This window comes from Rhinatrema bivittatum, chromosome 3, assembly GCF_901001135.1.
Source record: "Rhinatrema bivittatum chromosome 3, aRhiBiv1.1, whole genome shotgun sequence".
Taxonomy (NCBI): Eukaryota; Metazoa; Chordata; class Amphibia; order Gymnophiona; family Rhinatrematidae; genus Rhinatrema; species Rhinatrema bivittatum.
In genome coordinates this window covers 110,670,436-110,698,179 of record NC_042617.1, presented here as the reverse complement: position 1 = coordinate 110,698,179, position 27,744 = coordinate 110,670,436, and the positions used below count along the sequence as shown (strand labels likewise).

At 41.9% G+C, this 27,744-nt stretch overlaps 1 long non-coding RNA gene across 1 annotated transcript in view; it reads right to left on the bottom strand.

Moving 5' to 3' along the window:
* Positions 1 to 1,939: 1,939 nt before the first annotated feature.
* Positions 1,940 to 27,744, bottom strand: part of LOC115088649 — a 130,901-nt gene continuing 105,096 nt past the window's right edge. Inside the window, exons 2-3 of the long non-coding RNA XR_003855812.1 lie at positions 4,114 to 4,205; positions 1,940 to 3,742 (exon numbers count right to left, since the gene is read on the bottom strand). This is a non-coding gene — a long non-coding RNA (uncharacterized LOC115088649). The remainder of the gene's footprint in view (positions 3,743 to 4,113; positions 4,206 to 27,744) is intronic.

Genomic DNA, 27,744 nt, shown 5'->3' with positions numbered 1-27,744 from the left:
ACATTTTCAGTTCTTGCTTGAAACTCTTACTTTCTGTTATCTGACATAAAGACTCTGGAAGAGAGTTCCATAGCTTGGGGCCCACTATGGAAAACATTCGGTCTCTTATTTGTGTTAGGTGTGTGTTCTGAGTGGAAGGCACCTTTAGGAGACCTTTGTTTTGTGATCTTAGGGCTCTTTGTAGTGTGTAATGTTGAAGTGTCACTCCTAATAAGCATGGGTTAATATTGTTGATCATATTGAAAATTAGAGTTAATACTTTGTAGTGAATTCTGGATTGTACCGGAAGCCAGTGCAATGCTATCAGCGAGGGGGTGATGTTTGAATTTACTTGTCCCTAGTAATAATCTAGCAGAGGCATTTTGAAGTAGTTGTAGTGGTTTTAGTAGACCTGAGGGTAGGCCTAGTAATAGGGAGTTACAGTAGTCCTGTGTTGTGAGCAGTGGTTTAGCGGATGTAATATTCTCAGCTTGGCGTATCCTGTTTGATTAATATGTTTATATGTAACCCCAATATTTAAAAAAGGCTTCAGGGGTGATCCAGGTAACTATAGACCAGTGAGCCTGACTTCAGTGCCGGGAAAAATAGTGGAAACTATTCTCAAGATCAAAATCATAGAGCATATAGAAAAACATGATTTAATGGAACACAGTCAACATGGATTTACCCAAGGGAAGTCTAGCCTAACAAATCTGCTTCATTTTTTGGAAGGGGTTAATAAACATGTGGATAAAGGTGAACTGGTAGATGTAGTGTATTTGGTTTTTCAGAAGGTGTTTGACAAAGTCCATCATGAGAGACTTCTACGAAAACTAAAAAGTCCTGGGATAGGAGGCGATGTCCTTTCGTGGATTACAAACTGGTTAAAAGACAGGAAACAGAGAATAGGATTAAATGGTTAATTTTCTCAGTGGAAAAGGGTAAACAGTGGAGTGCTTCAGGGATCCATACTTGGCCCGGTGCTTTTCAATAAATATATAAATGATCTGGAAAGGAATTCGACGAGTGAGGTTATCAAATTTACGGATGATACAAAATTATTCAGAGTAGTTAAATAACAAGCGGACTGTGAAACATTACAGGAGGACCTTGCAAGACTGGAAGATTGGGCATCCAAATGTCAGATGAAATTTAATGTGGACAAGTACAAGGTGTTGCATATAGGGAAAAATAACCCATGCTATAATTACACAATGTTGGGTTCCATATTAGGTGCTACAACCCAAGAAAGAGATCTAGGCGTCATAGTGGATAACACATTGAAATTGTCGGTTCAGTGTGCTGCGGCAGTCAAAAAAGCAAACAGAATGTTGGGAATTATTAGAAAGGGAATGGTGAATAAAACGTAAAATGTCATAATGCCTCTGTATTGCTCCATGGTGAGACCGCACCTTGAATACTGTGTACAATTCTGGTCGCCGCATCTCAAAAAAGATATAATTGCGATGGAGAAGGTACAGAGAAGGGCTACCAAAATGATAAGGGGAATGGAACAACTCCCCTATGAGGAAAGACTGAAGAGGTTAGTACTTTTTAGCTTGGAGAAAAGATGACTGAGGGGGGATATGATAGAGATGTTTAAAATCATGAGAGGTGTAGAACGGGTAGATGTGAATAGGTTATTTACTCTTTCGGATAGTAGAAAGACTAGGGGGCACTACATGAAGATAGCATGGGGCACATTTAAAACTAATCGGAGAAAGTTCTTTTTTACTCAATGCACAATTAAACTCTGAAATTTGTTGCCAGAGGATGTGGTTAGCGCAGTTAGTATAGCTGTGTTTAAGAAAGGATTGGATAAGTTCTTGGAGGAGAAGTCCATTACCTGCTATTAAGTTCACTTAGAGAATAGCCACTGCCATTAGCAATGGTAACATGGAATAGACTTAGTTTTTGGGTACTTGCCAGGTTCTTATGGCCTGGATTGGCCACTGTTGGAAACAGGATGCTGGGCTTGATGGACCCTTGGTCTGACCCAGTATGGCATTTTCTTATGTTCTTATGTCCAAATTTTTCTTCAGGCTCTTTTGTTGTCGAGCAGGTAGAGAATTGTGATTTTTTTCAACAGCGAGGTAGCATATTCATTGCAAGAGTTTTTAGAAAAGTCATGGATGTGGAGGAGGATGGGTCCTTGATTAGGTTTTTTACTGTTTCAAAGAGTTGTTTGGAGTTCACCATGGATCTGTTTTGTGTAGCATTCTTTTTTTGCTTTGTTGATTTGTTCACAGTATTTTGTTGATAGAGATTTGTATTTTTCTAGGTATTCCATAGATTGGTGTTTTCTTCATTGTTTTCAGATTTTCTCAATGTTTGTTAAGTGTGCCTTAGTTCTTCGTTATACCAAGGGGTTTTTTTTGTTTAATTGTGTTACTTTTATTTTGGAACATTTTTGTCTGGATTGGGCATAAGGTATCTGCTCTTTTTGGGCATTTAAAAGTTGTATGTAAACCGGATTGATTTGTAGTTCCTACAAGAACTTCGGTCTATAAAAATTAAAAATAAATAAATAAATAAATAAATAAATGATTTTATCCCAGGAGTCAAAAGATGAGGTGGTATTATCATGTTCAAAGTCAATTATTTTATTTTTAAAGTTTCTTCAAGTGTTTCGTGTACTAGCTTTTTTTCTGTAAGTGAAGGATTGGTTGTTATGTGGGTTTGTTTGTTGTGTGGTGAGGAGAGTTATTTCTGCCTTTATTAGCTGGTGATCAGACCAGGGCATTATTTTGCGAGAAGAATTGATTACACAGTTATTGCGATTGGCAAAAATTAGGTCGAGGATGTGTCCTGCTTTAGGGTTGGACACAAATTGTGACCAACCCATGCTTCTGTGGTATCTAGAAAAATTTCACATGCTGTGTATTTAGGTGTGCTGTCTACATGAAGGTTAAAGTCTCCTACAATTAGAGTTGATTCAGGGGTGGAAAAGTTTTAGTACAGATTTCGATTAGGAATGAGCAGTCTTTTTGGAGTTTTCTGGGTGGGCTATAGATCACACCAATATTTAGAAGTGGAGATTTTAGTATTGCAACCTCGTTGGGTGGGTTTATCTTAATTTTGTAGGGTTTAAGTTTGTTCCTTTTTACAGATTATTAATAAACCCCCACCTTTTTGCTTGTGTCTGGGGTAGTGGAAAATATCATAGGTTGGGTTATCAATTTGGTTTAGTAGGACATTATCACTGTCTTTGAGCCATGTTTCAGTAATGCAGAATATAGTGGGACTTAGTTCCTCTAGCAGGTCAATTATCAGTGGTATTTTTTTTATAGCGATTGAACATTTAGTAATAGGAGAGTGAACATTAAGTTGGAAGAGATCACAGTGGGAGAATTGTTACTCGTTTTGGGATAAATTAGTTTGTTCTCCTTTCTTAGCTTGTGTTTTGTTGTTCTCTGAATGTTTCCATGATTTCTTCATCCAGTTATTGTTTCAATGGAATGGACTGGTTCCATTTTCTGTTGAGCTAGGTTATGGCTGAATTAGATTTGCTTGCTTCAGGCACGCACAAAGGGGCAGGCTCCTTTGTTGTACTTCTTTGTGCATGCGCTTCCAGTGATGCCTCACCTGCGGGGAGGGGGCACTACCTCACGTGATCTCCTGCCGGCTTTTCCTCCTGGCCCCATTGGGGTTTTGCTGTTCCAGGGGCTGGGGAGCTCTCGATTCTGGCATTGCAGCCAGTCCTTTCTGCCCTGGTGGTGGTGGGCTGTTGGGTGGGTCAGTGCTGGCTTCCTCCTGGTCTTACCTGCGGGAAAGGGTAATTTTCAAAACATTTTACATAGATAAAATTGTGTTTATACATAGGAAGTGTAATTTTCAACAGTGTTCCTAAATCAGCACATATATGTATAAATATGTGTGCACAGTTATGCCTGGAGCAGGAGCCACACAGTTTATAAAATACTGCATATCTCTGTCCCAAAGTATACTCATATGTTTCAGTACTCACATATTTAAATGCAGGGAGCTGCATACTTTCAATAACTAGTTTATAAACATACACACACACATTTTATTGCCAAAGGAATTGTAACATATGTGTGTATTTACTATATTTATGTGCAGAGTTTATAAAGTATAAGTGTACTCCACTTATGAAAATACTTGTGTGTGTACCTTTAATCACCAGTTCGCTTGTCCAGTTCACTTAGATCCTATATCACTTCATCCAGATCCCCACCAGTTAACCCAGACCTTCCATCCAAAATCTGCAGGCAAGAGAGAAGTGCACTTTCATTTCTGTGATTTAATTAGCATGTGTAAAAGTGTTTGTATGAGTTTGGTAATGTATGCACATGTACTGCTTACAATGATGCTAACTTGCATGCAGACTACTGAACCCTGCCCCAGAGTGCCCTGGAACACCCTTAAATTGTGCCTTTTTTTGGTTCACATTAATGCATAACACTGCTAGTAAATACATACTTTGGACTTTTACAAAATACTACTTGCATGCGTACATGCTACTTTCACATACAGCTTACAGTTTTACGTGCTGAAGCCTTTTGAAAATTACCCTTTCAAAATCTTGTCTGAAAATTGCCTTCCCCACTCAATTCCAAATGAGGCCATTAGCCTTTTATACATATTTTTTGGAGGGGATCATTTGCATGCACAGAATGTTATCATCTGGTAACCCTAACATACATACAAATAATGCATGCTATGCATGGGTATTAGATACCACATGTTAATGCATATAAAATGCAGGCAATAATATTAATGACCTTTAGTACAATACATAAACCATAAATGTTTTGGTAATTACTAGATTTGTTTCTCCAAGCCCTTATGAATGAGAGGAGTTTTTCTTCTAATATGTTGATTTATGAAATAATGAATCTATAATTTAGAAAATGTGGATACCTGAAATGGAGGATGCATTTTTTGAGGGAATGTGACATTCATAGTTTTCTGTTATTGGGTTGAGAGAAATTCACCCACTACTCTCAGCATGTCAGGATATCTTATTATTAGTTGCTTTTATTGACTGTAAACATGTCTGCTCAACTCTCACTTATTTTTATGTTTGCCAACAATATTTATAGTGTGTCCCTAAGGACTGGTGTAGCCTATACTTGTGATATGTGAATCTTTTATCTGCCTCTTGGAACCACTCCAGTTTACCATTTGAATATTAAAATAAAAGAACCCACAACCAGCATTAGTGTGAGAGGATGGATCCCAAGGACTAGAAAAGCTGCAAATGCAAATACATGTGAACTTGACCTTATCAAATATTGTATTCACCCAGTATTTCAGTGTAATGGAAAGACAATATTTGAGTTAAAAAGATAACTATATTTAGATCACTGCATTTTTTGTTCATTCTGGGAACAATTTAAAAGTTCAATGTTTTTTTTGTTTACAATTCTTTAATATGAATTCTAAATGTAACACAAAACTAATCTGACTGTAGTATTAATATTCTTGTTTATGAAAATTATTAGTATTTCAGGCTATTCTCACAGTTTGGGAAGTCCCATAAGTGTGATAACATTTAAACTATAAACGGTCAGCATCAAAATCTGGATTCGCTCTGCAAAATTCCCAGTAAACAAGCTAATATTTTTTAAAATGTTTCTAGAACAAATAATACACTCTGTGCCTGAAGAGGCTAGTATAAAGGAGCATGGGTTCCAAGCAATACAGCCAAAATACTGAGCCATAAATATATACCAGAGTCATAAAAGAATGCAGAATGAAAATTTTCACAAACTCTACAATGGTATACACACACTGATCTGCTTTTCTTCTTAAATGCCCCTTTACTTCTGTCATTTCCCCCATAGAACACAGAAGGACTTATCATGCCTCCCTCCCATTCTCCATTGTAAATAGTATTTTATTTATTGTATATAGTAATCTATCTTCGTTCTCCCCCTCTTTTTTTTCCTTCTCCCAGTTAAGGCAACCTTGTTAGAATGTAACTTTTATGCTCCTTCAAATTGTCTCTTGTTATATGGTTGGTTATAGCTCTGTTTCGTTCGATGTAAACCGAGTTGATTTGATCTGTATCAAGAAAGTCGGTATATAAAAGCCTTAAATAAATAAATAAAATAAATAAATATTATAGAGGGAGGCATCGCCTGAATCAAGACCCTTCACAGATGTAGTTTGCTCATTTTATAGGGTATTTCTTAATATGAAGTGTAACATTTCTAATCAGAAATGCAAAAGCACAGGCAAGGTTCCCTTCTTTACTAACACCAGATCCAGTCCCTACATCTGGGATGATAATGGTACAGTCTTGCATACCCCTGCGTCTTGAGAACAAGTGAGATACTCCAGATAGGAAATGCATATGGGCCCCTTAGGAAAGAGAGAAAGACATGCCCCAGTAGAGTAAATGGAGAGAAAGAAATCTGCCCTAGGAAAGTAAATGAAAAGGCGTAGTAGTACATCTAGGTATTAGAAGACTGAAGCATCCAGAGGTGGTGATACTTTATTGTGGCCAGAACTCAGCAGCAAAATCCTTAGTCAGCCCAGCCCTGGATCAGTGAATTCTCCATTTGGATATGCAGTGGAGAACCTGTTCTCTTGTACTGAAGAGCAAAATAATAAAAAATCACATCAGGACATGAGAAGGAGGTAAAGTTTCTAAATGAAATAAATGACTGCTTCATGGAGCAGTTGATACAAGAATCGACAAGAGGGGTTGCTGTTTTAGACATAATCCTTAATGGAACACATGATTTGGTGCAAGGGGTAACAGTGTTGGGGCACTTGGCAATAGTGATCATAATATGATCACATTTGACTTGATAACTGGAGGGAGGACACTAACAGCCGGATTTTAGAAGGCCTGTGCGCATAAATCCTAGGGTTTACACATGTGGTCGGGCCTTGCGCGCACCGGGCGAATTTTCAAAGGGGCCCAGCCAAGTGCGTAAAGCCCGGTTTGCGCATAAGTGCTGGGCCTCTTCAAAGGGGTGGGGCAGGGGGACAGGAGAAGAGGGGTGGGACGGAAGCAAGCCTGGACAGTGCCGGGGAAGCATGCACTGGCAGCAAGCAGGCGTGCATAAATTACTTCTGCTCCCAAGGAGCAGCAAGTAATAAAACAAAAAAAAATTGAGCCAAGGTACGTTAGTTTTAGGAGATGGGGAGGAGTGGGAAAGGGGAAGGAAGGTTAGGCAGGGGGATAGGGAAGTTCCCTCCCAGTTCCCTCCTTAATTGGAGCAGCCACCCAATTTTAGAACATGCGCGCACCGGCTCGGCCATGTGTGCATGCCAGGAAGCTCGCACATTATAAAATCTACCTCTAAGGAAATTTACTGCAATAGTATTTAACTTTCAAAAGAGAGACTATGATAAAATGAGGAAAATTGTTAGGGAAAAACTGAAAGAAGCAACTGCAAAGGTTAAAAGTTTACAACATGCATGGATGTCGTTTAAAAATAGCATCTTGAAAGCCCAGACCGGATGTATTCTTTGCATTAAAAAAAGTCGAAGGTAGGCCAAATGACTGCTGGCATGGTTAATAGATGAGGTGACAGAGGCTATTCTAGCCAAAAGAACACTTTCATAGAATGGAAAAGGGATCTGAATGAAGAAAACAGGAAACAGCATAAGCACTAGCAAGTTAGATGCAAAGCTTGATAAGGTAGGCAAAGAAAGAATTTGAAAAGTTTGCTGCAGAAGCAAAAAACATATAATAAAATCTTTTTCAGGAACATTAGAAGCAAAAGGTCTGTGAATGAGTCAGCTGAACCACTGGATGATCAAGGGCTAAAGGGGTCACTAAGGAAGGACAAGGCCATAGCAGGGAAATTAAATGAATTCTGTGCTTCAGACTTTACTAAGGAAGATCTAAGGCAGATATCCGTGCCAGAAGTGATATTTAAAGGTGATGATTCAAAGGAACTGATACAAATCTCGGTGAACTTGGCAGATTTACTAGGGCAAAATGACAAACTAGAGTAGCAAATCACCTGGACCAGATGTTGTACATCCCAAAAGGTTGAAAAAACTGCAAAATGAAACTGCAGACCTATTATTAGTAATTTGAAAACTACCATTAAAATCAGGTACAGTACCCTGAAGACTGGCGGTGGCCAACCTATTGCCAGTTTCTAAAAAGGGTTCCAGGAATGATCCAGAAAACTACAGACCAGTGATCTTGACATTAGTGCTGGGAAAAATGGTTGAAACTATTATAAAGAATAAAATTACTGAACATATAGATAAGCATAGTTTAATGGGACAAAGCCAACATGGTTTTAGCCAAGTTAAATCTTGTCTCACCAGCTCTGTGTGTGTGGACACACACACACCTGAACACACACACAAAGACACACCTGGACACAGACACACACATCTAACACACAAACACATCTGGACACACACACACACACACATCTGGAATCTTGCACACACACACACACACACACACACACACCTGGACACAGACACGCCTTTTTTGAAAGCATGAATAAACATGGACAAAGGTAAGCCAGTTGATATAATGTAGCTGGATTTTTAGAAAGTATTTGACAAAATATGTCATGACAGATTTTTGAGGAAATTAAAAGGTCATGGGATAGGAGGCAATGTTCTATTGAAAATTGAGAGCTGGTTAAAAGATAGAAAAGAGAAAGTATATCTAAATGGCCAATTTTCTCAATGGAGATAACAAATAATGAAGTGCCCCCAGTTAGTTGCTTCTAATGTACCTGGGATCACTGCTTTTTAACAAGTGAGGTGATTATATTTGCTAATGATACAAAATTATTCAATGTTGTTAAATTACAAGAGGAGTGTGAGAAATTGCAAAAGGATCTTAAGAGACTGAGTATCCAAACAGCAGATGATATATAGGGGTAGATTTTCAAAGGGTTATGCGCGTATGTCCTGGGGCTTTAAAAAATGGGCGGTCCGGGGGCAAGGCTGGGGGCAGCCTAGGAGCAGGTACAGGACATAAATCCTGGACAGACAGGCACAGCATTCAAAGTCAAAACCTTGTAGAGACGTAAATCCTATATGGACAGGCACAGCATTTGAGGATAGAGGTCAAGCCCATGTAGGGACATAAAGCCTGTATGGACAGGCACAGCATTCGAGGTCAAGCCCACATAGGGACATAAGGCCTGGACAGACAGGCACAGCATTCGAGGTCAAGCCCACATAGGGACATAAGGCCTGGACAGACAGGCACAGCATTCGAGGTCAAACCCTTGTAGAGATGTAAAGCCTGGATGGACAGGCACAGCATTCGAGGCTAGAGGTCAAGCCCATGTAGGGACATAAGGCCTGGATGGACAGGCACAGCATTAGAGGTCAAACCCTTTTAGGGACATAAAGCCTGGATGGACAGGCACAGCATTTGAGGTCAAGCCCTCGTAGGGACATAAGGTCTGGACAGACAGGCACAGCATTCGAGGTCAAATCCTTGTAGAGACGTAAAGTCTGGATGGACAGGCACAGCATTCGTGGATAGTGGTCAAGCCTATGTAGGGACATAAAACCTGGATGGATAGGCATAGCATTCGAGGTCAAGCCCATGTAGGGACATAAGGCCTGGACAGACAGGCACAGCATTCGAGGTCAAACCCTTGTAGAGATGTAAAGATTGGATGGACAGGCCCAGCATTCGAGGATAGAGGTCAAGCCCACGTAGGGACATAAAGCCTGCACGGACAGGCACAGCATTCGAGGTCAAGCCCACGTAGGGACAAAGCGGTGAGGGCTCATGATATCCACAGTCATTGAAAATACACGTTCCCTGGGCACACTGGTTGGTGGACATGACAGACATCGCTGAGCCACTTTGGCTAGGTGTAGCCAGACAGTGGACTTGTGTGCCCAATATGCTGGCGGCTCTTTCTGCATGTCCTCTGTGGACTCTGAGAGATACCGTGTCACTGATAATTGTGCTGGTATCTCCTTTGGTTGGGTGGGCTGAGAGTCAGCTGCTTTCTCTCTAGCCCGTAGCACAAAAGATGAATCTTTATGGGCAACATGCCTTTGGCATACTGAAGTGGAGGAGGAGGTACTAGCTGTCACTGACAAAGTGCTGCACATGCTTGGGCTAGCACAACTCTCTGAAGTACCCGCCGCTGTTTCCTCCTCTGCTTCATGCCTATTCTGCCTCTGCCTATGGCGCTCCTGATCATGGACGTTTGCTAACAGCAGGTCCTTCCCAAATGAGAGACAATTGGACTGTAGGGCGAGTTTCCCTTTCACACGGAGATCACAGTCTGTGGTGAATATGTATGTGTGCTCTTCTGTTAAAGGCCTTAATCTCTCTTGTACCTGCTGCTGCAAAACATCCAGACAATGCAGCATCTCAGCTGTCATTCCCTCTTCCTATTTAAAGCCCTCCAAATTTTCATCCAGGAAATTAACTATAGGGATGATGTCAGCCAAGGTGGCACGTCTGGAACTCAGCTCTTCCGTGACATTTTTGAAGGGCTGCAGGATTTTTACCAACTGACTCATGACTAACCAATAATGATGCCCTAGGGGATTCTGCACACTTATGTCCATTGAACCAGAAAGTTCATGAAGGGATGTCTGAAGCTCCACTAACCTCTGCAGCATCATATAGGTGGAATTCCACCGAATGGCAATGTCTTGAATGAAACGCTTGTGAGGCATGTCCAAATCAGTCTGCATTTGTTGGAGAACCTGCCCCGCCTTCACACTTCTGTGGAAGTGCCTTGCTATGTCCCTGCACTTGTGTATTAAGTCCTGCAGGTATTCTTTCTCTTGGTGCTTGGACACTAACCCCAGAGCTGACTTCACTACCAGGTGGAGAGTGTGTGCAAAACATCAGATGTTCTTAAAGCACCCATCGGTTATTGCCTTAACCATGTTTGCACCATTGTCTGTGACAAAGAACCCTGCCTGAGGATTCCTGTCTCGCTGGTGTAGTTGCCAGCCCTCCAGCATCTGTCTGATGCATGCTAGAATATTGGCTGCAGTATGGGCCTGGTCTGTCAGGTGGGCGTGCAGTAAAGCCCTCCTCCACCCTGATACTTGTTCACTAATAGAGCTGCTGCCTGCCCCTGCCTCAGCCAGGTCCCACCAGTGTGCTGTTAGGGTGAGGTAAGAGTGTGCAGCATTCATGGCGGTCCAGATATCGCAGGTGAAATGCACACTCCCCTCTGCCTTAGCTAGCAGTGCTTAGATGCGACTGCGACACTGCTTGTACAGGCTGGGGATGACCTTTCTGCTAAAAGTGGTTCTAGAGGGGACTTTGTAATTTGGAGGTACGACCTTCAGAAAATTATTCTCCACTATCTGCAAGGGCTGGTCATCAAGGGAAATCATTTCCCCAATGCTCCTGGTTACAACTTTTGAGGCTGCCTGCCTCCTACCCCGGGATTGCGTTACCGCACTCCACCCCATTTCCTCCATGATGGGTTGTTGCTTCTGCCACATGGCAAGGGGCTCCTGACCTGCCACCTGACTGCTAGAAGGGGCTGAGGGCGTGAGGTGACTCTGCTCCTTTTCAACCACTTTACGCTGCCTGGAAAAAGGGGTCCCCTGACTAGTACTGCCAGCATCCCCAGATGGCAGTACTGTTGTTAGGTGTTGCCTCTTCATATGATGCGTCATGCCAAAATCAGATAGATGTCCCATTTGCTTGCCTCTGCTAATAGCCCTGCCAAAGTAAATATACTGAGCAAAACATGGGTCCTCCATCACTTTAAAGTGGCTCTAGATCGCAGATGTCTTTCGTGATCCCTTCGGGGTGAATACTGGCACTGGAGCTGAAGTAATGGGCGCACCCTGAGAAGCAATCCTACGGGCATCAACCACACTCTGTGCCTGTACTGACTGCTCTTCCTCCTCATCATCATCAGTTTCATCTCTCTCCTGCAGCACTGAAGTGGAGGCTAAGACAGGACTAACGGATCCTCCAAAACCTTCGTCAGCTATTACGTCTTCCATTTCTGATGAGAATCCCACACAAGATGATTCTTCATTGGAATCAGAAGCAAACTGTGCCTGCGCTACATTGTCAATGCTAAGTCAAGACTGCTGTCACACTGCTGTTTTTGGGTGTCGCCAATTTGTCTTGCATGACTCAGCCTCCCCTTCCCTCACCTCCAAATCTACAGAGTCAGAAACAGGTGGTGGCGATGCATCATCTTTAGATTTTGTTTTTTTCCGGATGGAACTGCCTGCCCCTCCAGAGATTTTAGATTAGAACAGGTCCCTTTTTAACTTTAATGGGGGAATGCCACACCCTTTTGAGGTGTCTCGTCTCCCAGTCCCAATCAATTGACCACATCTAGCTTTCCATGACATTATGGATTTAATGTCACTGCCTACTAGGGATTTCAATTAGAAGAATTATTTCCAAAAGAGGCCCACTGGGGATTTGGCTTCACAGACCACTGCTGTCCCAATATATGTGAATCTGCTAAACTGCCTGCCCACAGGCACAGTGCCTTGATGTGCACTTATGTAATGTGTTCATACAACGAACTGGTAACTACAAAAGAGGCCTACTGGGGATTTGGCTTAAAAGAGCACTGCTGTACCAATATAGGTGAGTCTGGAAAACTGCCCACAGACCCCCACGAGCAGGCAGTGCCTTGGCTTAAAAGAGCACTGTTGTACCACACCAATAAAACAAAGTGCGGTGAAAAAATAGTATGGCTAGCTAGCGGCAGCACTGCAGCCAAATCGAACAAATATCTTTTCCAATGGCAAATTCTATTACAGTAGCTAGCAATTAAATACAGATTTGAGACGTTCAGCATAGCCACCTCCCCACACCATCCCCGCCAAGAAAGTGTGTGGCATGCCACGTGCTTACTGTATAAGTGCTGCATTATCAGGAATAGCTTCACAGAGCACTGAGTGAGAGCGGCGATTGGCCGCATTAGAAAAATGCTTAGCGCTGATAGGTTGCATTCTGGTCTCCTTGCCAACCTGTCTGACCCACTCTATGACAGGGCTGTGAGGTCACTTATGACTCACACGAAAGGGCTGGTTTTTGCTATGGATACTCCCCCCATGGCCTTCTCTTATTTCAAATGGCCGCTAAGAAATCAAATCACTGAGAGCCAAAAGAATGAAACGTATGATATGTTTGTATTCGTGGGGGATTGTGATCCATTTTGCGAACCCACGAATAAAACGGATAGGGATGTATATGTTGCGGATTGCCAATATGTTGCAAACGAATGGCCATCCCTATCTCCTTGAGACTCTACAAACCAACGAGAAACCTCAGATCCATTAGTAAGAATGTGCTTGAAGTTCCCATAGTACGACTAGCCAGACTGAATATCACGAGAGAAAGGGTGTTTTCCGTAGCAGGTCCCATATTAAGGAACTCTCTCCCAAATGCTTTGAGACAAATCACCAACAGTAAAGAATTCAAAAAGTCACTAAAAACACATCTCTTCAAAGAAGCATTTGCAGTCACAGGTCAATAATAACTTGGCATATTAGAGAAAGCTCATATGTTTGTTACTCCTTCTTTTAGGTTTTTCGGTTCTTCATTTTTCTTGCTGTTCTTGATTTTTTATGTAACCATAATAATAGGGAGTTTAGTTCTATGATATATTAAGATGTCAGAGAAGTATAGGGTTTTAATATGGAAATTGTATTTTTCTCCAAATTTTATTTATTTTATTATATTTATTTCTTTTTGGTTTTCGCTTTTGGGTTTGTTTGTTTTTTTAGCTTTTTAAATCTGTTTATACACAGACTTAAACTATACAAGCTATACAATGTTATTTTAGTTATTTTTTTTCTTATTTTATTTTCTTATTTTATTTTAATATTATTGTAAACCATTTTGGTCAATTATACATTGTTAAGACGGTATAGAAATCTCTTACATAAATAAATAAATAGATAAATAAGGGTAGATTTTTGTACTATGGGAATGTTTTCTATATATAGATAGTTGTGTAGCTGGAGGTGCTGGAGTAGGACTCATGGAATTGTTCTGTTAGGCAGAAAGAAAGGTCCAGTGAGTGTGAAGAGAAAAAGTCACATAGCATCTATATTGAAAGTATGCACAGTCTTCCTTTTTGTAACCGAACAGCCAGGTGAGGACCCCATTGCCCTGGTTCCCAGTGTTTTTTGATGGGCAAGGTAATACTTGCAGGTGCTTCCTGTTAGTCCAGAAGAGGATATTGAAGAGGATGAAGAACAGCAGAAGAGTACCAAGCACCAAGAGCAGTGACAACCGATGATGGAGGTGGAAGAGGAGGAGAGTCAGCCAAGTACTACATCATCATGCAGGTGGCTAGGTGGAGGGAAGCTCAGCAGAGGAGGACTTTATCTTTCCTAGAGAAGAGGAGGTGCAGGCCATTCCAGTGACGAGGCATATAATGGAAATGAATGCCAAAGTGGTAGAGATCACTGGTCTCAGGAATGACACGTAGAGCCTGAGGGATGTTGTCTAAGAGGAGATGCAGGGCATATGGCAGGAGCTAAAGGGAATTTGTGAAGAAATGCAGGTCCAGACTTCAATACTGAGGAACAAGCTGCAAGGATGCCCCCCCCCCCCCTGACAGCCACAGTCCTCACCATTTCCAAACTGTCATCCCTCCCTGAATGCATCCCCCCTCACCCCAGCCTTTTCAGCACCACCATGCTGGATGGTACCTCCCCAGGTTAGAGTTCTGTCTGCCCCATGGGCAGCTCCACCTATAGCTCTACTACTGCTCATTGTGGTTCCACCTCCTCTTCTGCCACTATCACCTAAACCAATGCAGCCTGCAACATCACCACCACCAGAAAGATGCTTCCCCCTTCTCTGAGGGCACAGAGGAGAAGAAGATAACCTACCACTGTTCCAGGCCCATCTTCTCAGCAGTCATACAGTCATCCTGGCCCTCCAGCAGCTATCATGATGGTCCACTGTCCCTAGGTCCCAGGCCCTCGAAGGGCTGCATAAACTGTGATTACACACCACTGAGAGATGCACCAGATGGGGATAGGCAAAGGCACCAGAACATTCCCCAACTTGAAAAAAAGGCCGGCCAAGGAAGCACTACATTTATGGAATTTAATAATCATTACATTGAGCACTCCATAAGAAGATAAGAATTTGCCATACTGGATCAGACCAAGGGTCCATCAAGCCTAACATTCTGTTTCCAACAGTGGCCAATTCAGGTTACAAGTAACTGGCAAATACCTAAAGAATAAAAAAATCCCATGCTACTAATCCAAGTAGGATGTATTTGTGATTTCTCTCTTATGTTTATTTTGTTTATGGATGTTCTTTGCTCTTTTAAGTTATGAATGTTATCTTTATAACCCACCCTGAACTTTGAAAAGAGCATGATACAAGATGCAAAATAAATACATACATAAATAAAGCCAGTAATAACTAGTGGCTATTCCCTAAGTCAGCTTGATTAATAGCAGTTTATGGACTTCTCCTCCAGGAACTTGTCCAAATTGTTTTTAAACCCAGCTACTCTAACTACCACATCCTCTGGCAATGAATTCTAGAACTTAATTGTGCATTGAGTGAAAAAGAATTTTCTCCAATTTGTTTTAAATATGGCAATTCCTAACTTCACAGAGTGCCCCCTAGTCCTTGTATTACATGAAAGAGTAAATAACCAATTCACATTTATCTATTCTAGTCTGCTCATGAATATTTTAGACTTCTATCATATATCCCCCCCCCCCCCCCCCCCCCCCCAGGCTGTCTTTTCTCCAGCTGAATGGCCTTAATCTCGTTAGCCTTTTCTCATAGGGGAGCCATTCCATCCCCTTTATCATTATGGTCGCTCTTCTCTGTACTTTTTCCAGTGCAACTATATCTTTGTTGAGATGGGGTGACCAGAACTGCACATAATAATCAAGGTGTGGCCTCACCATGGAGCAATACAGACATATTATTACATTATTTTAGTCACTATTCCTTTCCTAATAATTCCTATCATTCTGTTTGCTTTTTTGACTACTGCAGTACACTGAGCTGACAATTTCAATGTATTGTCCATATCATGCCTAGATCTTTTTCCTGGGTGGAAACTCCTAATATGGAATCTAACCATATAACTACAGCGTGTGTTACTTTTCCCTATGTGCATCACTTTGTATTTATCCACATTATATTTCATCAGCTATTTGGATGCCCATTCTTTCAGCCTTGCATGATCCTCCTGCAATTTACCACAATCTACTTGTGATTTAACAACTGAATAAATATGTGTCTTCTGCAAATTTGATCACCTCACTAGTCATTCCCCTTTTCAGATCATTTATAAATATATTAAAAAGCACTGGTTCCAGTACAGATCCTTGAGGCACTCCACTGTTTATCTTTCTCCACTGAGAAACAATTTAATCCTACTCTGTTTCCTATCTTTTAACCAGTTTGCAATTGCATTGCAGCCTATCCCATGACTTTTAAATTTTCGTAGCAGTCTGTCATTGGGAACTTTTAAAACGTCTTCTAAAAATCCAAATACACCACATCTACTGGCTCACCTTTAGCCACATGTTTGTTAATCCCTTCAAAAAATGTAGCAGATTTGTGAGGCAAGACATCCCTTGGGTAAATGCATGCAGGCTATGTCCCATTAAACCATGTTTATCTATATGTTCTGTAATTTTGTTGTTTCCATGATTTTTCCATGTAACTAAATCACCTTCATCTTCTTAAAAGTCTTAAATGCAAACATTCTAAAGGAAGAAAAAATAAAAAATACAGTAAAATGGGGGAGGAACAAGACTTTTATTTATATGCTAGGGATAAAAGGAAGTGGAAAAGTGGCATTATAAGACTCAGAGGGAAAGGAGAAGCATATGTAGAGGCTGATCAGGAAAAAGCCAAATTGCTTAATAAATATTTCTGTTTGGTGTTCACTGTGAAAGGGTCTGAAGCAGGACCACATAAAGTGAACATAAATAAGATTCCAGTGAAGTAAACCTCAATCAATTTTCAGAACAGTGAGTCTGTGAGGAGCTAACTAAATTTAAAGTATTTAAGGCAATGGGACCAGATGAGATACATCTGAGGGTATATCGAGGTAATAGATAAGTACTGGCAGCTCCAGTGGCTGACCTTTTCAATGCTTCTTTAGAATTGGTAGCACTTCCAGAGGATTGTAGAGGGGAAGATGTGGTTCCTATTCATAACAGAGGAAGCAGGGAGGAGGTTGGGAACTGCAGGCTGATTTTTCTAACTTCTGTGATGAGCAAAATAATGGAATTGCTGCTAAAACAGAGGATAGTGCAATTTCTGGAATCCAATGGATTGCATGATCCAAGGCAGCATGATTTTACTAGAGGTAAATCTTGTCAGATAAATCTGATCAATTTCTTTGATTGGATGACCAGAGTTTGATAAAGGGAGAGCACTAGACATAGCGAACTTGGATTTCAGTAAGACCTTTGACACAGTTCCGCATAGGAATCTAAAGTAATGACCAGGTTAGAAAGTAGCTGAGAGGGAAGCAACAAAAAGTAATGGTAAATGGAGAAAGAGGGCATTACCAGTAGTATGCCTCAGGGATCAGTCAGAAAAGGTTTATCTTTTTTTGCCAATGATATCAAAATCTGCAATAAGGTAGGCAACCAGGTGCAAAACATGAGGAGAGATCTAGCAAAACTCAAGGAATGGTCTACAGATTGGCAGCCAAAATGTAATGCTAAAAATACAGAATAATGGATTTAGAATCCAAAAACCCAAGGGAGAGGTGCAGTATTGGAAGTGAAATTCTTCTGAGCACAAAAGAAGAGCAAGATCTGAGAGCAATTGTATCTGATGATCTTAAGGTGGCCAAACAGTTGGATAAAATGACATCAAAAGCCAGAAAGATACTTTGCTGCATAAGGAGAGGAATGATCAGCAAAAAAAGAGAGGTGACACTGCTCTTGTATAGGTCCCTAGTGATACCTCATTTAGAATATTGTGTACAATTCTGGAGACCACATCTTCAAAAAGATATAAGCCAGTTGGAGTCAGTCCAGAGGGTGATTATTAAAATGATCGGTGGTCTTTATTCTAAATTGTATGGGGATAGACTTAAAGGTCTAAACATGGATACCTTAGAGGAAAATCAAGATAGGGGAGATATGATAGAGATATTTAAATATCTCAAAGGTTTCCATTCACAGGAGACTAGGTGAAAGCGGGTAGACCCAGGAGTAATCTTACGAAATATTTCTTTACAGAGAGAATAGTGGGTGCATGGAGATGGTGGAGACGAAAACGATATCTGGATTCAAGAAAGCATAGGATAAATACAGGGGATCTCTGAAGAAGTGATGGGAATTTTAAGGGCTACATAAATTTGATGGTTGCACAGACCAGATAGGCCATATGGTCTTTTTTTCTTTCAACATTTTTCTATGTCTTAGCATACCATGTAAATAAATGCATCTTTACCTTCTGTTCTGTTACATGTGGGTATGATGAGGACAAACAAAGAGCCCAGAACCTGCAAACTATCTCCTGGACAGGTTCCTATTCACTAGACACTTCACATACTATATAAACACTGCTCATTACACTTACACACCAATTTGGAATGACAGTAGATCCCAGGATAATAAGAGATTGATATTCAGTACCACTTAGCCGGAAAAGTAAGGCATTATTCAGCTAAGTAGCAGCAACCAAATATCTGGCCATTTTTAGTTATAAGTACTTATGTAGATAAGTGGTGAGTGGAAAATGGGTGTTTTGGAGAAGAACTACTTATCTAACTTACAGGCCGATACAGTACAGTGCGCTCCGGCTGAGCGCACTGTTAGCCCGCGTTTGAACGTGCGTTTTCGATACGCTATCTTTACCCCTTATTTAGCAAGGGGTCGAAAACGTGCATCCAAAACTAATAGCGCCTGCAACATACAAATGCATGTTGATGGCCCTATTAGTTATTCACGCGCGATTCAGTAAGTAAAATGTGCAGCCAAACCGCACATTTTACTTTCAGAAATTAGCGCCTACCCAAAGGTAGGCATTAATTTCTCTCGGCACAGGGAAAGTGTACAGAAAAGCAGTAAAAACTGCTTTTCTGTACACCCTCCGACTTAATATCATGGTGATATTAAGTCAGAGGTCCCAAAAGTTAAAAATTAAAAAAAAAATGTTTAATCGGCCCACGGCTCGAAAACTGGACACTCAATTTTGCCGGCGTCCGGTTTCCGAACCCATGGCTGTCAGCGGGTTTGAGAACTGATGCTGGCAAAATTGAGCATCAGCTGTCAAACTCGCTGACTGCCGCCACTCCTGTCAAAAAAGAGGCGCTAGGTATGCGTTAATGTCCCTAGGGCCTCTTTTTACTGCGGGCCCTCATTTAAATACTGAATCGCGCGCACAGGAGAGTGGCCGGTGTGCGCACCGGGAGAGCGGGCGCTCACCCGCTCTCCTGTGACTTTTACTGAATCGGCCTGTTAGGGGGTTATTTTCTAAGGACTTATCGCGTGCGTTAAGGCCTTATCGCACGTGATAAGGCCCTAACGCACGCAATAAGGCCCTATCACACGTGAAAAGGCTCTTATCGCACGCGAAAAGGGCTTTTTTTGCGGTGGTAACATTAAAATTAGGGGGAGGAGAAGAGATGGGGCGGAGTTAGGGAGGAGTCGGCAGTGGCACCGCTGCCGGCAATAATGTTTCAAACATTATTGCCGGCAATAGCGTGGGGAATAGCACCACCGAAAAAAGTGGTGCTATGCCCGCGATAGCCTGCAGACAGCTGCCCGCCCCCTCCTTCGCCCCCCACCCCCACCCCCTGTAGCGCAGGCTTCATCATTCTGTACGGAATGATTAATCCTGGCCTTAGCCAGATAAGTAGTGATATTTATATCTATCCAATTAAGTTACGTAGATAAATTATTTTGATATTGCAGCCGGTTCTTTTAATATAGGTTTCTGTCCAACAAACAATAGTTAAATTATTAGAGTTCAGAGCACATGCAAGGCTGTGATGGGTAGTTACAAAAGGACAAATCTCTGCTGAAATTTGTCAATTATTACTAATGTTTATTGGTGTGAGAAATCCTGCATGAGTCACTGAGCCTGTTGATGTCTCTCCACACCATTATCTACAGGAATTTACATTTTCTATTTTACAAGCGAACAAGCTTGTGATCTTGCATAGCTGGCAGCAGTTAAGCCCTCACTCTGTTCTGTTTCCTTGTTGAGGTCTTTAAGTGGGGCATATCAGCCCTCATCAACTTCTTCCTCATCTCCAGAGGATTAAAAAATGTCACTGTCCCACTTATCAGGAGGATGGTGGATATCTTGGAGCGCCTTGCCATGATCAAGAGATATTCACAGAAGCTTTTGAGCTGATGGCAGTGAGGCAATCACCACAGCCACCAGCCCACTAGACCTCTCAAGACTGAGCCTTCTGGTGTACCATGGCATTTTCTTTTGTGTAAATAGTTCACTCTCTAAGTTCCCCCCTCCTACTTCAAAATGTTATTTTCAATTGTAAATAGTTTTAAAAAATTTTAATGATTGTTATAAAATTTATTTTTATTATTTTCATTGCTGTGTGTGTCCATTTTTTGTTCCATGAATGTGTTGTTCTTTTCCATCCCACTAAAGCCTTTTTCAGGACAACCTTTTGCAATCACTTAATCACCCACTCACTGCTATGCATGTAGCTAGCTATGCAGTTCTGTACAATAATCTCTGTCCTCTTCATATCTTCCTTATAGCTGCCTGCATGTGACCTCTGGTTATGAGGATGTGCAATGTATACTTAGCTCCCCAGAATAACCTTGCTGTAATGAACACAACATAGCTGAGAGTTTTGTCACCATTTACCTGCTGAATCTCAAGAAAAGGTACAGAGAAGGGCAACCAAAATGAGGATGGAACGGCTTCCCTATCTGGAAAGGCTATAGAGGTTAGGGCTGTTTAGCATGGAGAAAAGAATGCTGAGGGGTGATATAATAGAGGTGCTACCCTTTCTGGGAGGTTTAGATCCCAAGGACACACAAATTTATTTTCCTCTTCAAGGCATGCATCCAGCTAGCACTCTTCCTATGCTTGACTCTCTGTCCCAAGGGTGAATCCTTTTCGTGGGGGGAAGCTCTCGCTTATGAACCAGGCAATGGTGTGTTTAGGTGTGGTGTTAAATGCTGGGATGAACCAGGCAGGACAAGGCACTGGGTGTTAAATTATATGTTTACTGATTCTTTAACAATGAAATTAAAGTTCATTTTTCATAAACATTAATTTACAGCTGATTGATCTACAAAGGTGTTTTTTCTTTTCTTGGTAGGTGTCCTTTATCTCAGGTATCTGGATAAAGCTTACCATGGGGATTTTAAAAGTGCACAAATATTTCCTACTGTGTGCCAAATGGGAATCCTATTGGAGAGGTCCCCTCAAACACAAAAAGTCCTACCTGAGTCCAGTTTATTTATGATTGCCCAGACTGTCTTGGTCCCATGGAGTGGAGATCCAATTGGAAAACTCCAGAATCTTTGTCCTCCTTTCTCAATGTTGGTGATTGTGACTTCTCTGGCAGGAAAAGTCTTTAGAATGTGGGAATCACTCTATCCCAGCCCTGAACCCTGAGGGGGTGAATCAAAAAACCTCCCCACAAATAATATATGAATACTAGCTCTCTGAAAAATCTCTCAGTGACTACTGCTTCACTATCACTGATGCTTGCCCCATCTAGGCAGTATATTAGGGTTCATAGGTCTTTAGCCCTTGTCCTTTGTATCCAGGGGAAGCCTTCTCCAAAGGGTGTAGAGTTAAAGCAGGAGACCCTTCTGAAAAAAATTAGAATTCATCTTGGCCAACAAAAATCTCATGCTGCGGCTATTGTCACTTATGCTTGCCTCACCTAGGGAGAAGAGTGGGCTCACAGGTCTCCAATCCCCTTCACATGAGTTTTGAAGGAAATCCAGCAAAAATGTATCTTACTGCAAAACATAGGAGGGTAATTCTCTGGTAGGGTAAGAAATCTCCTCCAAACTAAAGTACCTGATGAGGCAGGGAAGCCTCACCAGAGAGTATAAAAACTGCAGGCTTTCTATTCTAAAACTAACTAAAAAATGATCATACTGAACATTAAAATGGCTGCACTAAATAGGATGTATCTTCCAATCCAAACCCTCGAGGTTGAGAGTGGCAGAAAGGAATGAAAGGCTCATAGATGTAAGGGTTCAATGCAGGGATCTGAGACCATCTATTAGCCGACCCAAGGGTGCGCCAAAGGGGTCTATAAAATCATGAGTAGATTAGAATGAGTAAATGTGCAAGTGGAGGAGTAACCTAGTGGTTAGAGTAGTAGGCTAGAAACCAGGAGACCAGGGTTTGAGTCCAGCTGTTGCGCCTTGTGACCTTGGGCAAGTCACTTTACCCTCCATTGCCTCAGGTACAAACTTAGGCCTGGATGTATCAAAATGCACTAAATATTGCATGTGATATATAATAGGCAATTTATTGCAAAGTGTACTATCTTTCCTACATATAACCACTGGGGGGGGGAGAGAAAGCAAGCCTAGCCATAATGCCCTCATGCTAGGTAGGTATATATACCTCTATATGAGGCCTACCTAGTCAATCAAGGTGAGGTTTAGGTATTAGTGTAGGTGTTAGGGGCCACTTTGAGATGTACAAACAGAACAGTGCTCTTCTTGTGAAGATTTGATGACCTTCAGAGTGAGGCAACTCACCCAAGGATGAGATTTGTGCAATGTTCTCTACCTGGGTAACATCAAGCTAGGTTGAGAGAACACTGAAGGCGTGTGCAATGGTAAAAAATGTTTTGTTTTTTGATTCATATTCAGGGTGGGGCTTCCATAAATTTTAATAACATTACAAAAAATGGGGGGAAAAAAAAGAAACAGGGCCTCCCAAACCTTGCCATCCCCACCACCCATCCCTCCCACCCATAAGAATGCCTCTTATTCAGTCTAGAGGTGATAGGGCTTGCATAGCAGATTTTCCCCATCTTCGAGGCCTGATCCTGATGTGCCTCGGCCTAGGCCAGATGCAGGAGCCTTGGCCTCAGCCCAGGTGCAGGCCAGAACCCGACACCTGGGCCTGGGCCTAGGCCAGAGCCTAGGCTCAGGCCCATGGCAGAGCCCAGTCCAGAGGCTGGGTCCCAACACCTGGACCTCAGTCCAGGCCAGAGCCCAGATCCAAGCCCAATACTGGGGTCCAGCCTGTAGGCTTGGTCCTGATGCTTGGGCCTAGCCCCAGTGCCGGGACTCGGTACAGAGACCAGGTCCCGATGCCTGGACCTTGAGCCCAGCAATTCAGTGCCATACAGCAAAATGGTACCCTCTGCTGAGGGGTCAGGAAATGGTACCCTCCGCTGAGGAGGATGCACTGGAGTAATTTATTCCGGCATGTCCCCAGTGGACGGCATCATTTGAAGAAAGATTGAAGAAACAAGAATTAAGATTCCTACGAGGCCTGGGCTATGACCTCTGAGCCTGACACTGGGCCAAGGTGCCAGCTTCATGATCCAGTCTTTTGGCAGGGGCCCCAGCATCAGGCCGATGTCTGGGCTCTGGCCTTGATTGAGACCCAGGCATCGGGACTCAGTCTCTAGATAGGGCCACAGCATTGGGCCTGGGCATGGGTTGTGGCCTAAACTGAGGCCCAGGTGTCAGGACTTGGCCTCTGGGCTGGGCCCTAGATTGGGTCTGGGCTTGGACTAAGGCCCAGACATTGGAATACAGCTTCTGGGCTGGGCCCTGTTGTTTGCCCTGGGTCTGGGCTCTGGCCATTGGGATCCAGCTTCTGGGCCAGGCTCCAGCATCAGGCATGCCCAGGAGTTTGGATCTGGCTTGTGGACCAAGCCCTGGCATCGAGCCTGGGCCTATGCCTTGGTCTAGGGCCAGGCCCAAGTGTCAGCAACCCAACTCCAGGCTGGACCTCAGCATCAGTGCTAGCCCTGGCCACAGCATCAGATTCTCAACAGATCAGGTAATTGGGGGTCAGGAAATTTCCCAATCCTGGTGAACGTTTTTGGAGGGGGGCCTGGTTCTGCTTTGGTCTCAAACAAGACCCTGGCATCACTCAGGTGTAGGCAGAGGACCCTGTGTTTGGCTGTGGCCTCTGTCTAGGTGAGTCCCTGGCCTAGGCTGAGATGCCAGCATCACACTTGGGTGTAGGCCAAGGCCCCTGCTTTGGGCCTTGGCTTATTCTCTAGGTAAGACCCTGACCTCAGGCAGAAGTCTGATGGGAGATTTTTTTTTTTTATGATGGAAATTAATAGGATTCATTTAATTCAGGGGCCCCTCAATTTGTTTTGGAGCCTCACAAAACAAACAAATTGACCTATTCATTTCATTTTTCAAATTTGGATTATCCAAAAGCACATCATTAGAATTCATTGCCAGAGAATGTGGTTAAGGCTGTTAGTAAAGCTGAGTTTAAAAAAGGTTTGGACAAATTCTTGTTGGAGAAGTCAGTAAACTGATACTGACCAGGTGGACGTGGGGAAAGTCACTATATATTACTGAGTCTTAGCAAAAGGGGATCTATTTATTGTTTGGGATCTTTCCAGGTGTTTGTGATCTGGATTGGCTACAACTGGAGGCAAGATTCTGGGTATGAAGGACCCTTGGCCTGACCCACTATGGCAATTTTTATGTTATTAGCTCATGCCTTCTCAAAGTATGTGTCATTCGGGGGGTCATTAGTGGCTCAAATGGCAGAACTATTTAGGCAACATTAGTAGTGGAAATTAGCATGTGGTATGTGAGCCAATATACACTCAGACTCTGCAGTGGCACTGTCCTTGCATGTGTTTCTAAGGTTAAATGTGATCCATCATCTTGCAATAGCTCATAGGCCCAGCATTGTTTTAAATTACTAATGCTACTGTCACTTGCTGATTACTGTCAGGCTGATATACAGCCATGAGGGGAAAGGAAGACTGAGTGTGCATAATGGAGATTGCCATGGATTCTCTCCCCTCACCTACTACTGAACCTAGCCAATATAAAAATGTCACTCCTATATTCATGTTATCCATCTTTGGCCCGGATCCCAAGGAAAAAGTCATTGCTGACCCTGGTAAGGGGTATGTTTAGAGTAGGGGCTGTTTGAGGGTATTGAGGGTTATATGAGCTGTGGAGGGTGAGAGAAGGGGTATGAAATAATGACTGTAGATGTGCGAGGAGCTAGGGGGTTGAGTGGGGACCTATAGGGGGGTTGTGAGAGAAGGGCTGGAGGGGATTGAGAATGTGACAGATAGGGGAAGGGGGATGAGATTTAGGATTTACTTAACCATCTTATTTTGTAATCATAAGTTTGTATATAATGTAAGTTTTGCTTTTACTCAGCCGTGTTTTTTGTTATCACTTATAGAAGCTATGTTTTCCACTTCTTATCATATAATTGTTCCTCTAAATTTCCATTGCTAGCTCTCTTTTCCCTCTGTTACTCTCCCTTTCTCTCTTTCTAGCCTTCTCCCCTTCCCCCCTCCCTGTTCATTGTAATTTCTCCAACTTTATTTGTTAATTGTAAACCGGCACGATGTTCCTCACGAATGTTGGTGTATAAAACCTTGTAAATACATAAATAAATAAAATAAATAGAGAGTATAACAGAGGAGTTGTCGGTGATCATAAAAAGGAATTTGGCTTGAGAGGATCAGCTGGGGGATGGGAAAAGCTCTGAAGAGGTGAGAGAGAGGAGGTGCATATAACAAGAGCAGAAGCCTTTGAGGTTATGGTAGGTGGCTTCATCATTCCCTGGTGCTCTTATAGGAACTTGAGTGCAATTGATAGCCCCCAAGATAGATGGAAGCATGCAATTTGGTAGAAATCAGTCATTATTTGTTGTTGCTCTCTGCTCTGAGGAAAATAAATATATTGGTATGTTTTCCTGATAATCGCAGTCAGAAACTGATCCATACATGTGGAGGCAGCAGATGGGCTTATTCTGTATTCTCAAACTCATCAGCCAGTTTTCAGAATCATGTACTGCCTATTCAAAGTTGTGTTAAATGTTTAGGGGTCATTCTACATAATAAGTTGTCTTTCCATCTACATATTAAAATAGTCATTAAACATGGCTTCATCCAATTACATGTATTATCAGGCCAAAAGAAAATGCTACATTAACCAGATTTTGCACTATTGTGCAGACTTCTTTATTCCCATTAATTGACTATTGTAATAGTCTCTATCTAGCTCTTCCAGGCGCCATGCTACAGCCTCTACAATTACTACTCAGTTCTTCAGTATGCCTTATCACTGATTCTAAATGAAATAAGAACATAAGAAATTGCCATGCTGGGTCAGACCAAGGGTCCATCAAGCCCAGCATCCTGTTTCCAAAAGAGGCCAAAACCAGGCCACAAGAACCTGGCAATTACCCAAACACTAAGAAGAACCCATGCTACTGATGCAATTAATAGCAGTGGCTATTTCCTAAGTATAATTGATTAATAGCCATTAATGGACTTTTCCTCCAAGAACTTATGTCATTATCATATTACTCCTAATGTCATGAACCTCAACTGGCTTCCTATACACCAGCAAATTAAATTTAAGATTGTGATAATTATATTTAAACTGATCAACAATAACTCTTGTCCATGGCCCCCTTATGCAATAAGGGGATTACCGTCTCTACAACGTGCTTCCAACGTGGAGTGAAACTGATAGCGCTCATCACATGCAAATGTATATGAATGAGACTATTAGCTATTCACTCCGCATGCAAAAAAAAAAAAAATGTGTGTCTAAGGTGCACATGTTTGCACTCAGAAATTAACACCTGCCTGGAACAGGCATTAATTGATGAGTGCTGCTAAAATTAGTACAGAAAAGCAGAAAAAATGCTTTTCTGTACAGCCTCCTACTTAATACTGTTGTGATATTAAGTAGGACGACAAATATTTCAAAAAATTATAAAAACAAAAGTTAAAAAAAAAAGCACTGGTGGTCGGGTGCAGGAAACAGATGCTCAGTTGACAAGCATCCGTTTCTTGAACCACCGGCTGTGCGCCGTTTAGGAAAACAGACACCAATAAATTTGGCATCTGTTTTCCTAACCGGCGGATGGCCGACGCTCGCAGATTAAGAACATAAGGCTCTAGGGGCACGATCCCTAATTTACATATTGCATGGCACCCCCCAGGAGGGGTGCCTAGGGACGTGTTAGAAAAGCGAGCGCTGAGTGTTCAGCACCTGCCTTAACCCCATATTTATTGCATGGGCCCCAGAGGCTTGCTAGACATCCCTTCTGTGAAATCAGCTTGTCTCTATGTAATTCAAAAATGTGCCTTTTCAGTTGCTGCTCCAGCTCTTTGGAACTCTTTTTCATTAGAACTTTGACTATGCAATTGTTTGAAGACTGTCAGAGGGCTGTTAAAAACTTTTCTATTTAAGCAGGCCTACATGTAACCAAACTCTGATCAAATATTAAAGGCTTGCTTAGGAACATTGTAAAATCAACATTTCTAACATCTAAGTGTTTTAGAGTCTCCTACGCGTGCATTGAAAGAGTAATGATGATGCATTAGGGACTTCCCTGTTTAGAACAGGTTTATTTTATTTGATGTTTCTGTATTGTTCATTTTGAATTTGTATGTTTTTGTTGTACATCGCTTAGACCTTTTTAGAATTAAGCAATTAATACATTTTTATAAATGTAAAAATTGCAAATGCAAAATCCCCTGAATGACTATGATATTGCCAGAAATACTATAAAATTGAAAAGCTTTGAAATGTATACAGAAAGCAATGAGAATTATGGCAACTACTGCAGGATCTATGGCAGTATATGATTCTTACTATAGTTTTGTGGTTTTATCCCCAGCTCCTTAGCTCACATCTCAACTACTTTTTTAATATATATTTTTCATGGGCTTC